This window comes from Rattus norvegicus, chromosome 7, assembly GCF_021556685.1.
Source record: "Rattus norvegicus strain SHRSP/BbbUtx chromosome 7, alternate assembly SHRSP_T2T, whole genome shotgun sequence".
Taxonomy (NCBI): Eukaryota; Metazoa; Chordata; class Mammalia; order Rodentia; family Muridae; genus Rattus; species Rattus norvegicus.
This window is the reverse complement of record NC_141540.1, coordinates 101,173,424-101,186,994: the sequence shown is the minus strand read 5'-3', so window position 1 is coordinate 101,186,994 and position 13,571 is coordinate 101,173,424. Positions and strand designations below refer to the sequence as shown.

The window sequence follows — 13,571 nt, the reverse complement described above, 5'->3', positions numbered from 1 at the left end:
ATACCCTAGAAGAAGCAAGAAACTAATCGTCTTGGCAACAAAACAAAGAGAATGAAAGCACACAAACATAACCTCACATCCAAAAATGAATATAAAGGGAAACAATAATCACTATTCCTTAATATCTCTCAATATCAATGGCCTCAACTCCCCAATAAAAAGACATAGATTAACAAACTGGATACGCAACGAGGACCCTGCATTCTGCTGCCTACAGGAAACACACCTCAGACACAAAGACAGACACTACCTCAGAGTGAAAGGCTGGAAAACAACTTTCCAAGCAAATGGTCAGAAGAAGCAAGCTGGAGTAGCCATTCTAATATCAAATAAAATCAATTTCCAACTAAAAGTCATCAGAAAAGATAAGGAAGGACACTTCATATTCATCAAAGGAAAAATCCACCAAGATGAACTCTCAATCCTAAATATCTATGCCCCAAATACAAGGGCACCTACATACGTAAAAGAAACCTTACTAAAGGTCAAAACACACATTGCACCTCACACAATAATAGTGGGAGATTTCAACACCCCACTCTCATCAATGGACAGATCATGGAAACAGAAATTAAACAGTGATGTCGACAGACTAAGAGAAGTCATGAGCCAAATGGACTTAACGGATATTTATAGAACATTCTATCCTAAAGCAAAAGGATATACCTTCTTCTCAGCTCCTCATGGTACTTTCTCCAAAATTGACCATATAATTGGTCAAAAAACGGGCCTCAACAGGTACAAAAAGATAGAAATAATCCCATGCGTGCTATCGGACCACCACGGCCTAAAACTGGTCTTCAATAACAATAAGCAAGAATGCCCACATATACGTGGAAATTGAACAATGCTCTACTCAATGATAACCTGGTCAAGGAAGAAATAAAGAAAGAAATTAAAAACTTTTTAGAATTTAATGAAAATGAAGATACAACATACTCAAACTTATGGGACACAATGAAAGCTGTGCTAAGAGGAAAACTCATAGCGCTGAGTGCCTGCAGAAAGAAACAGGAAAGAGCATATGTCAGCAGCTTGACAGCACACCTAAAAGCTCTAGAACAAAAAGAAGCAAATACACCCAGGAGGAGTAGAAGGCAGGAAATAATCAAACTCAGAGCTGAAATCAACCAAGTAGAAACAAAAAGGACCATAGAAAGAATCAACAGAACCAAAAGTTGGTTCTTTGAGAAAATCAACAAGATAGATAAACCCTTAGCCAGACTAACGAGAGGACACAGAGAGTGCGTCCAAATTAACAAAATCAGAAATGAAAAGGGAGACATAACTACAGATTCAGAGGAAATTCAAAAAATCATCAGATCTTACTATAAAAACCTATATTCAACAAAACTTGAAAATCTTCAGGAAATGGACAATTTCCTAGACAGATACAAGTAATCGAAGTTAAATCAGGAACAGATAAACCAGTTAAACAACCCCATAACTCCTAAGGAAATAGAAGCAGTCATTAAAGGTCTCCCAACCAAAAAGAGCCCAGGTCCAGACGGGTTTAGTGCAGAATTCAATCAAACCTTCATAGAAGACCTCATACCAATATTATCCAAACTATTCCACAAAATTGAAACAGATGGAGCCCTACCGAATTCCTTCTATGAAGCCACAATTACTCTTATACCTAAACCACACAAAGACACAACAAAGAAAGAGAACTTCAGACCAATTTCCCTTATGAATATCGACGCAAAAATACTCAATAAAATTCTGGCAAACCGAATTCAAGAGCACATCAAAACAATCATCCACCATGATCAAGTAGGCTTCATCCCAGGCATGCAGGGATGGTTTAATATACGGAAAACAATCAACGTGATCCATTATATAAACAAACTGAAAGAACAGAACCACATGATCATTTCATTAGATGCTGAGAAAGCATTTGACAAAATTCAACACCCCTTCATGATAAAAGTCCTGGAAAGAATAGGAATTCAAGGCCCATACCTAAACATAGTAAAAGCCATATACAGCAAACCAGTTGCTAACATTAAACTAAATGGAGAGAAACTTGAAGCAATCCCACTAAAATCAGGGACTAGACAAGGCTGCCCACTCTCTCCCTACTTATTCAATATAGTTCTTGAAGTTCTAGCCAGAGCAATCAGACAACAAAAGAAGATCAAAGGGTACAGATCAGAAAAGAAGAGGTCAAAATATCACTATTTGCAGATGACATGATAGTATATTTAAGTGATCCCAAAAGTTCCACCAGAGAACTACTAAAGCTGATAAACAACTTCAGCAAAGTGGCTGGGTATAAAATTAACTCAAATAAATCAGTTGCCTTCCTCTATACAAAAGAGAAACAAGCCGAGAAAGAAATTAGGGAAACGACACCCTTCATAATAGACTCAAATAATATAAAGTAACTCGGTGTGACTTTAACCAAGCAAGTAAAAGATCTGTACAATAAGAACTTCAAGACACTGAGGAAAGAAATTGAAGAAGACCTCAGAAGATGGAAAGATCTCCCATGCTCATGGATTGGCAGGATTAATATAGTAAAAATGGCCATTTTACCAAAAGCAATCTACAAATTCAATGCAATCCCCATCAAAATACCAATCCAATTCTTCAAAGAGTTAGACAGAACAATTTGCAAATTCATCTGGAATAACAAAAAACCCAGGATAGCTAAAGCTATCCTCAACAATAAAAGGACTTCAGGGGGAATCACTATCCCTGAACTCAAGCAGTATTACAGAGCAATAGTGATAAAAACTGCATGGTATTGGTACAGAGACAGACAGATAGACCAATGGAATAAAATCGAAGACCCAGAAATGAACCCACACACCTATGGTCACTTGATTTTTGACAAAGGAGCCAAAACCATCCAATGGAAAAAAGATAGCATTTTCAGCAAATGGTGCTGGTTCAACTGGAGGGCAACATGTAGAAGAATGCAGATCGATCCATGCTTATCACCCTGTACAAAGCTTAAGTCCAAGTGGATCAAGGACCTCCACATCAAACCAGACACACTCAAACTAATAGAAGAAAAACTAGGGAAGCATCTGGAACACATGGGCACTGGAAAAAATTTCCTGAACAAAACACCAATGGCTTATGCTCTAAGATCAAGAATCGACAAATGGGATCTCATAAAACTGCAAAGCTTCTGTAAGGCAAAGGACACTGTGGTTAGGACAAAATGGCAACCAACAGATTGGGAAAAGATCTTTACCAATCCTACAACAGATAGAGGCCTTATATCCAAAATATACAAAGAACTCAAGAAGTTAGACCGCAGGGAAACAAATAACCCTATTAAAAAATGGGGTTCAGAGCTAAACAAAGAATTCACAGCTGAGGAATGCCGAATGGCTGAGAAACACCTAAAGAAATGTTCAACATCTTTAGTCATAAGGGAAATGCAAATCAAAACAACCCTGAGATTTCACCTCACACCAGTGCGATTGGCTAAGATCAAAAACTCAGGTGACAGCAGATGCTGGCGAGGATGTGGAGAAAGAGGAACACTCCTCCATTGTTGGTGGGATTGCAGACTGGTAAAACCATTCTGGAAATCAGTCTGGAGGATCCTCAGAAAATTGGACATTGAACTACCTGAGGATCCAGCTATACCTCTCTTGGGCATATACCCAAAAGATGCCTCAACATATAAAAGAGACACGTGCTCCACTATGTTCATCGCAGCCTTATTTATAATAGCCAGAAAATGGAAAGAACCCAGATGCCCTTCAACAGAGGAATGGATACAGAAACTGTGGTACATCTACACAATGGAATATTACTCAGGTATCAAAAACAACGAGTTTATGAAATTCGTAGGCAAATGGTTGGAACTGGAAAATATCATCCTGAGTGAGCTAACCCAATCACAGAAAGACATACATGGTATGCACTCATTGATAGGTGGCTATTAGCCCAAATGCTTGAATTACCCTAGATCCCTAGAACAAACGAAACTCAAGACGGATGATCAAAATGTGAATGCTTCACTCCTTCTTTAAATGAGGAAAAAGAATACCCTTGGCAGGGAAGGGAGAGGCAAAGATTAAAACAGAGACTGAAGGAACACCCATTCAGAGCCTGCCCCACATGTGGCCCATACATATACAGCCACCCAATTAGACAAGATGGATGAAGCAAAGAAGTGCAGACCGACAGGAGCCGGATGTAGATCGCTCCTGAGAGACACAGCCAGAATACAGCAAATACAGAGGCGAATGCCAGCAGCAAACCACTGAACTGAGAATAGGACCCCCGTTGAAGGAATCAGAGAAAGAACTGGAAGAGCTTGAAGGGGCTCGAGACCCCATATGTACAACAATGCCAAGCAACCAGAGCTTCCAGGGACTAAGCCACTACCTAAAGACTATACATGGACTGACCCTGGACTCTGACCCCATAGGTAGCAATGAATATCCTAGTAAGAGCACCAGTGGAAGGGGAAGCCCTGGGTCCTGCTAAGACTGAACCCCCAGTGAACTAGTCTATGGGGGGAGGGCGGCAATGGGGGAGGGTTGGGAGGGGAACACCCATAAGGAAGGGGAGGGGGGAGGGGGATGTTTGCCCGGAAACCGGGAAAGGGAATAACACTCGAAATGTATATAAGAAATACTCAAGTTAATAAAAAAAAAAAAAAGTAAACTAGCCAGCACAACCATGCTTCCTGTAAGTAATGCCTTGCCAGCAACACTCTTTATGTAACTCTAATAAACTCATTGGTTTCACCAACTTAGACTTTAGTAAAATCGTGTGTTTCATTTTCGATGGTGCCATTCTTGGGTGGGTAGATGTTTATTCATTCCACTCCAGGAAGAGCCTCGTACAACAACAGACTCTGAGAAATGATATACCCAGTGTTTTCTTTGTCTTCCAAAGAGTGTAGACACATACCCACATATAAACATTCACCTAACCAAACACAAACATACTTTTTACTTCTTAGCACTTTTGAAAAGGCTCAGCTTACATTTGCTAATTGATATATTAAATCTCTGTCGATCATATTTGCTCCATTATATCCATGTTCGTTTTGTACCCCTCCCCCATATGATGTCACCCATCCATGTGACATCACCAGTGAGGAATCTTAGCTATACATTACCTGGAATTTTTGCAACATCCCCTGGATTGATGATGTGTTTTAACAAAATAAATCTCCATATTCATTTTCTTTAAGAATTTTGAAATGCCAGACATTAGACATTTGGGGAGAGCTGCTCGAAGAGGCCAAGATATCAGAGATGACAGCTACCTTCTCTGAAGAAAGCCTAGTAGGAGAGGGAGGCATAAGCATGGAGTATCTAGAGCCAGTCTGCAAAGTACTTAAGGAATGGAAGCTGTGAGGTATGAGATCCGTAGAAGGAGGATCTAGCTTAAGAGAATAAAATTTTTTTAAAGATAAAAATTCTCTGTAGCACCATTAAAATACAGGTTTTCTTCTTTTCTGTCTAGTCTCAGCAAGGAGACAGCCAGAGTCACAAGTTAGAGTCACAAACTTTGTGTTGTATGACTTTCTGAGGAGGTAAAAACAAACCTCTCTCGACCCCAACTATGAAACTGAAAACAGATCAAAGTCCTCCCAGGCATAACCAAGTGAGTCATTCTCTACTGGGATTACTTAAGGGGATGTGAGTGAGACATCGCAGAAGCATAGGTGTCTTGGAGACAGTTGCATCACCAAAAACCCACCTTAGTGTAGGTGAGGCCTCGTAGTCACGGCACCCACAGGCCTCCCTGCATCACTTGCATGTATCTGGGCTGAAAGAACAGCGTCATCTCCACTATAGTTGCTACTGCTTATAAAGACCCAATAGACCCTCAGGGCAGGATGTTCTGAACCTTTCAGGTTTCAAGAGCTTCCTGAGTCTTAACGTTCTAGAAGGAACTGTCTCAGTTCAAAATCTACACAACACCTACTTAGAAATAGAAATGACTGGAAGATCATCCAGCTTAAACTCTTAAATCATTGCTGTGCCTAAGCTCCCACACTAGGACCTCCCTCAGGCTACAGTGAATGTAAGAGATTTGGGGTTCAAGTCCAGCTTTTGTGATTGTAGAATGACATATCACCCTCTGTGAACCTCAGTTATTTTGCCAGACACAGCTGTTGTGGGTGGTGACTTTGGTGACTTATTTGAGGGATGGTGTTCTACTGGGGGAGAGGTGACAGTGACAGAAGACCCACAGTTAGGCTTACAGAACCCTTCCTCTGCTTTCTGTAAACACTGGTCTTGATTTTGCACCATCCAGCAGAAAGACAATCCAACACTCTCCGTTCCCCTTCTTAACAGTAGCGCAGGCTGGGCTATCACAGCACACAAATCTCCTTTTTCTATAGCTGTCCTCTCCCTACTGAGGCCAATTCTCCTGACTTATTTCATCCCCACTAAATATATTTTTTTGAATTCATCCATTTCATCCCTCAGAGATTCAGACTAGCGGCCCTCACCGCATCTGCTTATTACAATAAACAAGCTTTAAATTGAATCTTAGGTGCTACGATTCCCTTTCAATAGAACCACATCGAATGAAATTGTCAGAAGCTGGGGGAGGCATAAGCTGTTTCACAAGTGAGATTGGGACCGTGAGCTGAAGGGATTCAAAGTGACTCGCTGGGTTGCACAATAGCTGTGTCTGTTGCAAGAAAAACAGTGTAGAGTATCTCTCCGCCTCTCCAAAATCAAATTCATTGTGTTCTGATAAGATGCCAAAAGGAGTCCCATTGACAGATGTAAAATATTCAAACCACAGGCTTGGTGGCTGAATGCCAAGCTTTCTGCTCCCCTGCACACCATCCTGAACAAAAACCGGCAACGAAAATGAGGTTTCTTTCATAGGAAAATGACAATTTCCATCCTGATCTTTCTACGATGCAAACTCATCTGACCAGTAGAGGACTAACAGCACAATTATTTCCATATCTTTATAAATCACACACTGTGTGTGTGTGTGTGTGTGTGTGTGTGTGTGTGTGTGTGTGTGTGTGTGTCCAAGTGAAATTTGCTGGTTGCATTTTCAGTTGTATTCCCCAGAGAATTGGTCAGCACACCTCAACATAAAACATATCTTTAAAATATAAAAGCGAAATGTCACAATTTCGAGTTGACCACAGACATCAAAAGTTTTCCTTGTTGCCATTCACCTGTTGCATATCCCGGCAGGTAAAGGGGTAAATAGGCACAATCGAGAGTCATGGAAGAGGCACAATTGACAGCCATGTTGTATTTTAATGTAGAGAAACTTCTTCAGACATCATATGTTCATTTGACATCTCTCTGAAAAAATGATGGAAGAAAACGCTATTTGGAGTCTTCGGGGCAGCTATTCAAAACTTAAGTGTTAAACAGGCCTCTATACAGGGAGTGTGGACTTTGTGGCTGAGTGCAGCACTACTGTTATGCCATTTTCAGAGTCATCCCCCTGCAGTGAGACATTTATTTAAAAGGGTCTTTTTAAATGCATGAAGACATCTGTGATATAAAACACTGTCAGAAAAATGAGGCGGCTTGTAAGTAAGTGGAAAGTAATTATCAGATGCCGATGTGAGTCTGTAACTAATGGGGAATATCAGACAAGTATCTGAAAGTAAGCTGTTTAAGGAGCAAGTAGAAGGCTTAGATGGAAACAGAAAAATTGGAAAGCTTAGATTACAACAGAGCTATATACCACCTGGGCTTGTTTTCTGATGTCTGAGCAGGCCAGTCTGTCTGCATCTGTGATGGTTTCATGAGAAGGACTGCCCCCAAAGGCAGCTCGTAGGTTGAATGCTTGGTCATCAGTTACTGGAACTTTTTGGGAAGGATTAGGGGGTGTGGCCTTGTGGGATAGATCACTGAGGTTGGGCTTTGAGATTTCAAAACCCCATGCCAGCCTCATTTCTCTCTTTCTGTGGTTGCAACTTGCCAATAAGATGTAAGCTCACAGCCACTGCTCAAGCACCATACCTGCCCACTTGCCTACCTGCCTACCTGCCCACCTGCCCACCTGCCCCCCTCCCACCTGCCCACCTGTCCACCTGTCTACCTGCCCACCTGCCCACCTGCCCACCTGCCTACTTGCCATAATGGATGTAGCCTCTGAAACTGTAAACAAGTCCTCAGTTAAACTATCTTTTACAAGTCCCCTGGGTCATTCCATTTTTAACAGCAATAAAATAATAACTAAGACAGAATACAAGCACCACCTTCATAAAACAGGATATTAGGATACCCAAATCCCTGTGAAACACCTAGTACAGGACCTGGAACATGGGAGGGTCACTGGTTTGATTACCTATGTGTTCTGTGATAATAATTAAAGTCCTTAGGCTCAGGCAAAGGCAATCACATGATTTAGAATGCTATCCTTCTAATTTAATGAAGATATTTCTAGGGCCTAGAGTACAAACGACACTATTGGTCAAGGTACATGTATCCTTGGCCATAATAGAATTTTGGGGAGGATTATGTTTCTCTCTTTAGGTTTCTTTTGAATCTTTTATTTCCAATCTTTACTATGTAATTGGCCAGATACCCCAAAGAGCTCTAGGACAGGTATCGTTTGGATTATCCAGGAACCTTGTAAACAGACCTCAGATCAAGAAGTGAGCATGAAATTTGCTCCCAAAGGCCAATGTGGTATTTCATTTTGCAGGAAAAATATATAATCGCTAACAAAAATCTATAAACATTTATTTTTACATGCACGGGTAAGTGTAGTCTTTACCCCTTATCAAGGAAGCCTCTCTTTGCAACAGAAAAAGACCACTACATCGAACTCTAACCAATCAATATGCAGAGTTGAGAAGCCCAGTACCAGTGGATATATCTACAAAAACAACCTTTTACCTAAGGCTCAGAGAGCATCGTGAAAGTAGGGTAGAATGATTATAAAAGCCAAAGAATCAGAGAGTTTTATGTGATCTTGTGACTACTAGTAATATCACAAACTATACCCATAAAGTCTCACCGCCATGACTGCTCAGAAATGAATGAACAAGGAGGACAGCAATAAACTTGCCAAACTGGATGGGGAAAAGGCCATGAGGGCTCTACGCTACACAAAGATCTATAAACAACTGAGGAAAGCCAGGAGCAGGTTGGGTGGGCTTTCAGGGAAATGCACACCAATTGGTCACCCAGTATCAATCAGTCATCCCTGAAAACATACATACAAGGAACATTGTGCCACTGGTGAGATTATATTTAGGAGGAAAGAGAAGGAGAAATGTTCTGCTTAAATTAAAATCTCAATAAAAGTAACACTGCTTTTTTAAAAAAGATAATTATGAAAGTTATATATGTGCATATATTCTTAATGAAAGAAACTTAGTGTGAATATATTCTTAATATATTTAATTAATTTAATTATATTAAAATTACACATATTCTCAACTTAAACAAAGTCAGATCATCTGTTTTTCCTACTCCCAGGACTATTTTTCTAGCCTAGCTATCACTCTCTCCTATTTATACTATTGTAATAATGTCTTGCTTATTTTGCTGTTTTGAATCCTAGCTTACTATTGCCAAACTGAAAAATTCATCAGCCAGGGGGAGAGAAAGCATACAATATTTAGTCATTAAATGGAACCAACATGCTGGCTGGTGTTGGCTCAGATAATTCATGTAGACAGAGGCCCTGAAATACAGTATCTTGGGGCTGTACATTTATTAGTGAGATCACTGGTAAGGATGCTCTACCCATGGTGCTGGTTATCAATCATTTTTCTATTCCTACTGCTAAGAGAACTCAAAAAAGTTAAGATGAAACACATCCAGGAAATTCTAGATGACTCAGTATAACACAAAGATATATGATATCAGTCCTTTGTTTCAGACTAGAAAACTATTACATATTACTGGGGAATGGGGGAGGTACCTTCCTAGATGCCTGTAGCACATTTTAGAAAGCACTTCAGAATGGAACCTCAGCCATCATAAAAATATTTTGACACCAGGACACTATCTTAAAGACCTTCTAGTCAGAAACACAAAACTGAAATGTTTTCTAATTCGCTTACTGGAAAAAATTATTTTAAATCTTAATTCCAGATACTCACAAAACTTTTTTGCTTGATGTAATAACTAAATGTACTACAGGAAGCAACTATGAGAAAGGAAATATTTTAACTCAAGTTCAAGAGATACAGCCCATTACAATAGAGGAGTCACGGACGTAGGACCTATTGCTGTGGGCAGCAGAAAGACCCTGTGCTCACCTCTGTGGATCTGAAGGTGAAAGCGGAACAATAAAAGCATTCGGTTACTCTTCTCTTCTTAACCTTTTTTCTCAGTCCATGACTTCCCCCAGTGAGATGGCAAAAGGATCCCCATCAGTTAATCTTCTCTGGAAACATCTACATGGATACACCCAAAGAAATACCTCTCCAATATCCTGAGGATTTCCTAATACAATCAAGTTAATGATCAAACAATCATAGCCAGCTAGCAAGAAGTAGAAGAGGCACTTTCCTATATTTGCTGATCGTAGTAAAAAATGATACAACCCTCTGGGATAGGAGTTTAGCAATAAGTGTGAAGAGAAATAAAAGTCACCTCTTTCATTTTCCTGTCTTGTAAAATCTTCTGAAAAACTGAATTAAACAAGAATTATACTTAAACCATCCCCAGTGGTGAACATAATGGATTTTGTCATATTTATACTAAAGCTAAGATTTATTGATTCTTTACTGAATGCCAAGCCATGTGTGAAGGCTTTTATATGGGCTAATTTATTTACTACCCACAGAACTCAAACAACACTGTGTATGGCTTCAGAGTCTTTCAATTGTAGGAAGCAGAATGGCTGTCCTGCTGAGTTTAACCCATAATGAACGTGCTAATAACACAAGAAGTGCAAAGGTAGTGACTCTGTGATTGGTTAATTTACTGGTGCCACTAAGAAAGGGCCCGCCCAAATGCTTCCTCATCTCCTCTACTGTGCTCAGGCACCCTGACTCCTTGGTGGACACAACATAATCACAATAGCTCCAAACCTCATATCCAGATGCACTGGCAAAAAAAAGTCTCTGTCTCCTTGACCAGGATGCATTTCATAAACATTCCCAAACTATTGCTGTGATTGGCTTAGATAAGGAGACTGATTAGAAAGCAGAAAATGTTATGTGAATCTTGGGTGGCAAACAAAAACTTCTACTGTGAATCTGATGCTTTTTAGCAGGAAAAAAAGCAGCTAGGGTACTCAAGACAGTCAAGTAGCTTGCCCAAGCTCACACATCTGGTCATTAGAAAGGTTAAGATTAGGAGCCAGTTCTGGCACTAACTAGAGCCCATTCACTGCAATTCTGGTTTACTGATGCTCCCCACATGTGCGTTGAGTTAATTCCCATGGTGCTTGATGCCTGACAAGAAGCAACTCAAGGAAAGAAAGGTTTGTTTGGCTTTTAGTTAATGGGAAAATAGCCAGCTCATCTTGGTGGCCTGCAGTAATAGGACTTCTTAGGTCATGTTGTCTCTGCAGTCAAGATGCACGGACCAACAAATGCTGGCAGAATGCTTGCCTTTTGTCATTCAGTCCAGTACATCAGCATTTGGTACGGTGCTGCCCACAACTGGGATAAGTCTTCCTACCTTGGCTAACCCAGTCAAGAAAATCTCTCCCAAACATACAGACTTGAGTTTGATTCCAGATTGTCAAGTTGACAATCAGTATCAACCATCACTTACATATAAGGTTTTTACATGTATGGTTCCTATATGCATGATTATCCAGAGAAGTCAAATCCTTAATGAAGTCAAATTCATAATGCAGATGGTGAGAAGTCAGTACCGTGATCTGCTGCCTATATACTGGAGATCTACTTGGGGATATAATTCCAGTTAAAGCCAGGAGGCCTGAGAGCAATAGAGCCAATAGCTTAGGTGCTATTTCTTATACAGAGGAGTTACATGAAAAACATGAAGCAGAGAGAGTGGCTCTCTCCTTCCTATGCCTTATATTCTACTTAGAACTCTAAGAGCATGGAGGAAGTCCATGGTGTTGGGGTGGAGAATGATCTGCTTTGCCCTATCTACTAACTTCTGTCCAATCGCATTCAGTAATCTCTCACAGACACATCCAGAAGAAAGTTTAAGCAGATTTCTGGGCACCCATTGTCCAGGCAAGTTGGCCCACAAAATGAAACATCACAGCTTCTCAGAAAAACCATTTTCTCTCCAATATTGTCCTTTTTGGTATGAACTTTCCTCGTGTCAGAAAAAAAATGAAAGCAGGCCACTAGTCGCTGTATCAGAAATGCCTGAGGAAGGAAGCCATTTCCTCCTTACATTGTCTTCAGTGATACCAAATAATCTGGGCAGTCACCCATTCCATTCATTCACTTATTCACTTAATCATGTTCTAGTGGAATCTTGACCTTCACAAGATGTGGATTCTGAGTCCAACTCAGACTATAAACATTTTATTATGTGATAAATGGATCTGTGATGTAGATCAGTGATAGAATGATTGCCTAACATGCATGAGGCCCTGGGTTTCATCCCTGGATAATACTGAATGATGATGATGATGATGATGATGATGATGATGATGATGATGATGATGATGGTGGTGGTGATGGTGGTGGTGGTGGTGGTGGTGGTGGTGGTGATGGTGATGATGGTGGTAGTGATGGTGGTGGTGGTGGTTGTGGTGGCTATGGTGATGGGTGGTGGTGGTTGTGGTGGTGGTGATGGGTGGTGGTGGTGGTGGTGGTGGTGATAAAAGGGATGAGAGTCATTGCAGCATTCCCCGCCATGGCCATGACCACCTATAAGATGGTGCTGGTCAAGCACAGCAAGAACACATAGAACCTGGAGAACAGTGTGGAGGTAAAAGTATAGCAGGCAGATGTGAGATGCTGGCTATGAATTTGACATCGGCTTCACCCCCATGCAGAGGAGAGCAATCTAGACCCTCTGGACAGTCCAGATGTGGCTGCCAGGAGCCAGGAGCTGGTGCCTTAGTGAGTGACACAATAGGGTCTGACTGACTGGTCTCAATAAAGCAGAAACTGCTGCTAAGCATGGTAAGGAGCTGATAAAAAAATTCCAATAGAGGCCAGTTATCCCTTCTATGGAAATATCAGTAAGGAATGCAGACCTTACTGGGGACCAGATACCCTCCTGTGAGAGCCTGAAGGACACTATTGCTATTCTGGACTGAAGAAATTGTCCCCCAGATCAAGGGGGAAAGGGTCCTGATTCCGGCCCATGCCAACACCTTCGGGGCATCATCAAGTATCTCTGAAGAGGCCATCATGGAGCTGAGCCTGCCAACCGGTCTTCCAACGTCCATAAATTGGACAAAATCTAGAAGCCCAAGAAGCCCTTGCAGTTCCTAAGAGATAAAAAGACCATGTGCAAAGCCATGGAAGCTATGACTGCTCAGTTCCAGGTGAAGAAGTAAAGGCAAGCAGGCAGGCTCCATTCCCAAAAGCACCCTCCCGGCCTGCTCATGTCTCCTGCACCCCTCCCCAGCACCTGCCACACTGACTACACCTTTAGGATCTTAATTTTAAGTTGTATCTAGAGATGGGGCCCCATGCCTCCCATTTTCACTTTGGTGCTTTATCCACTGCACCCTCTCCCTTCACA

The 13,571-nt window shown here is 41.1% G+C and overlaps 1 long non-coding RNA gene and 1 pseudogene across 2 annotated transcripts in view; one reads left to right on the top strand and one right to left on the bottom strand.

The window, feature by feature from the left end:
• The window catches only part of LOC148004810 (uncharacterized), a 50,944-nt gene that overhangs the window by 17,668 nt on the left and 19,705 nt on the right, over nucleotides 1-13,571 (bottom strand). Inside the window, exon 1 of one of the 2 annotated variants that reach the window (XR_015625610.1) lies at nucleotides 5,686-5,764. The exons of the other annotated variant lie outside the window; for it this stretch is intronic. This is a non-coding gene — a long non-coding RNA (uncharacterized LOC148004810). Of the gene's footprint in view, nucleotides 1-5,685; nucleotides 5,765-13,571 lie in introns of those variants that run through there. 2 annotated transcript variants of the gene reach the window in all.
• Nucleotides 12,738-13,383, top strand: Pgam1-ps4 (phosphoglycerate mutase 1, pseudogene 4; annotated as a pseudogene).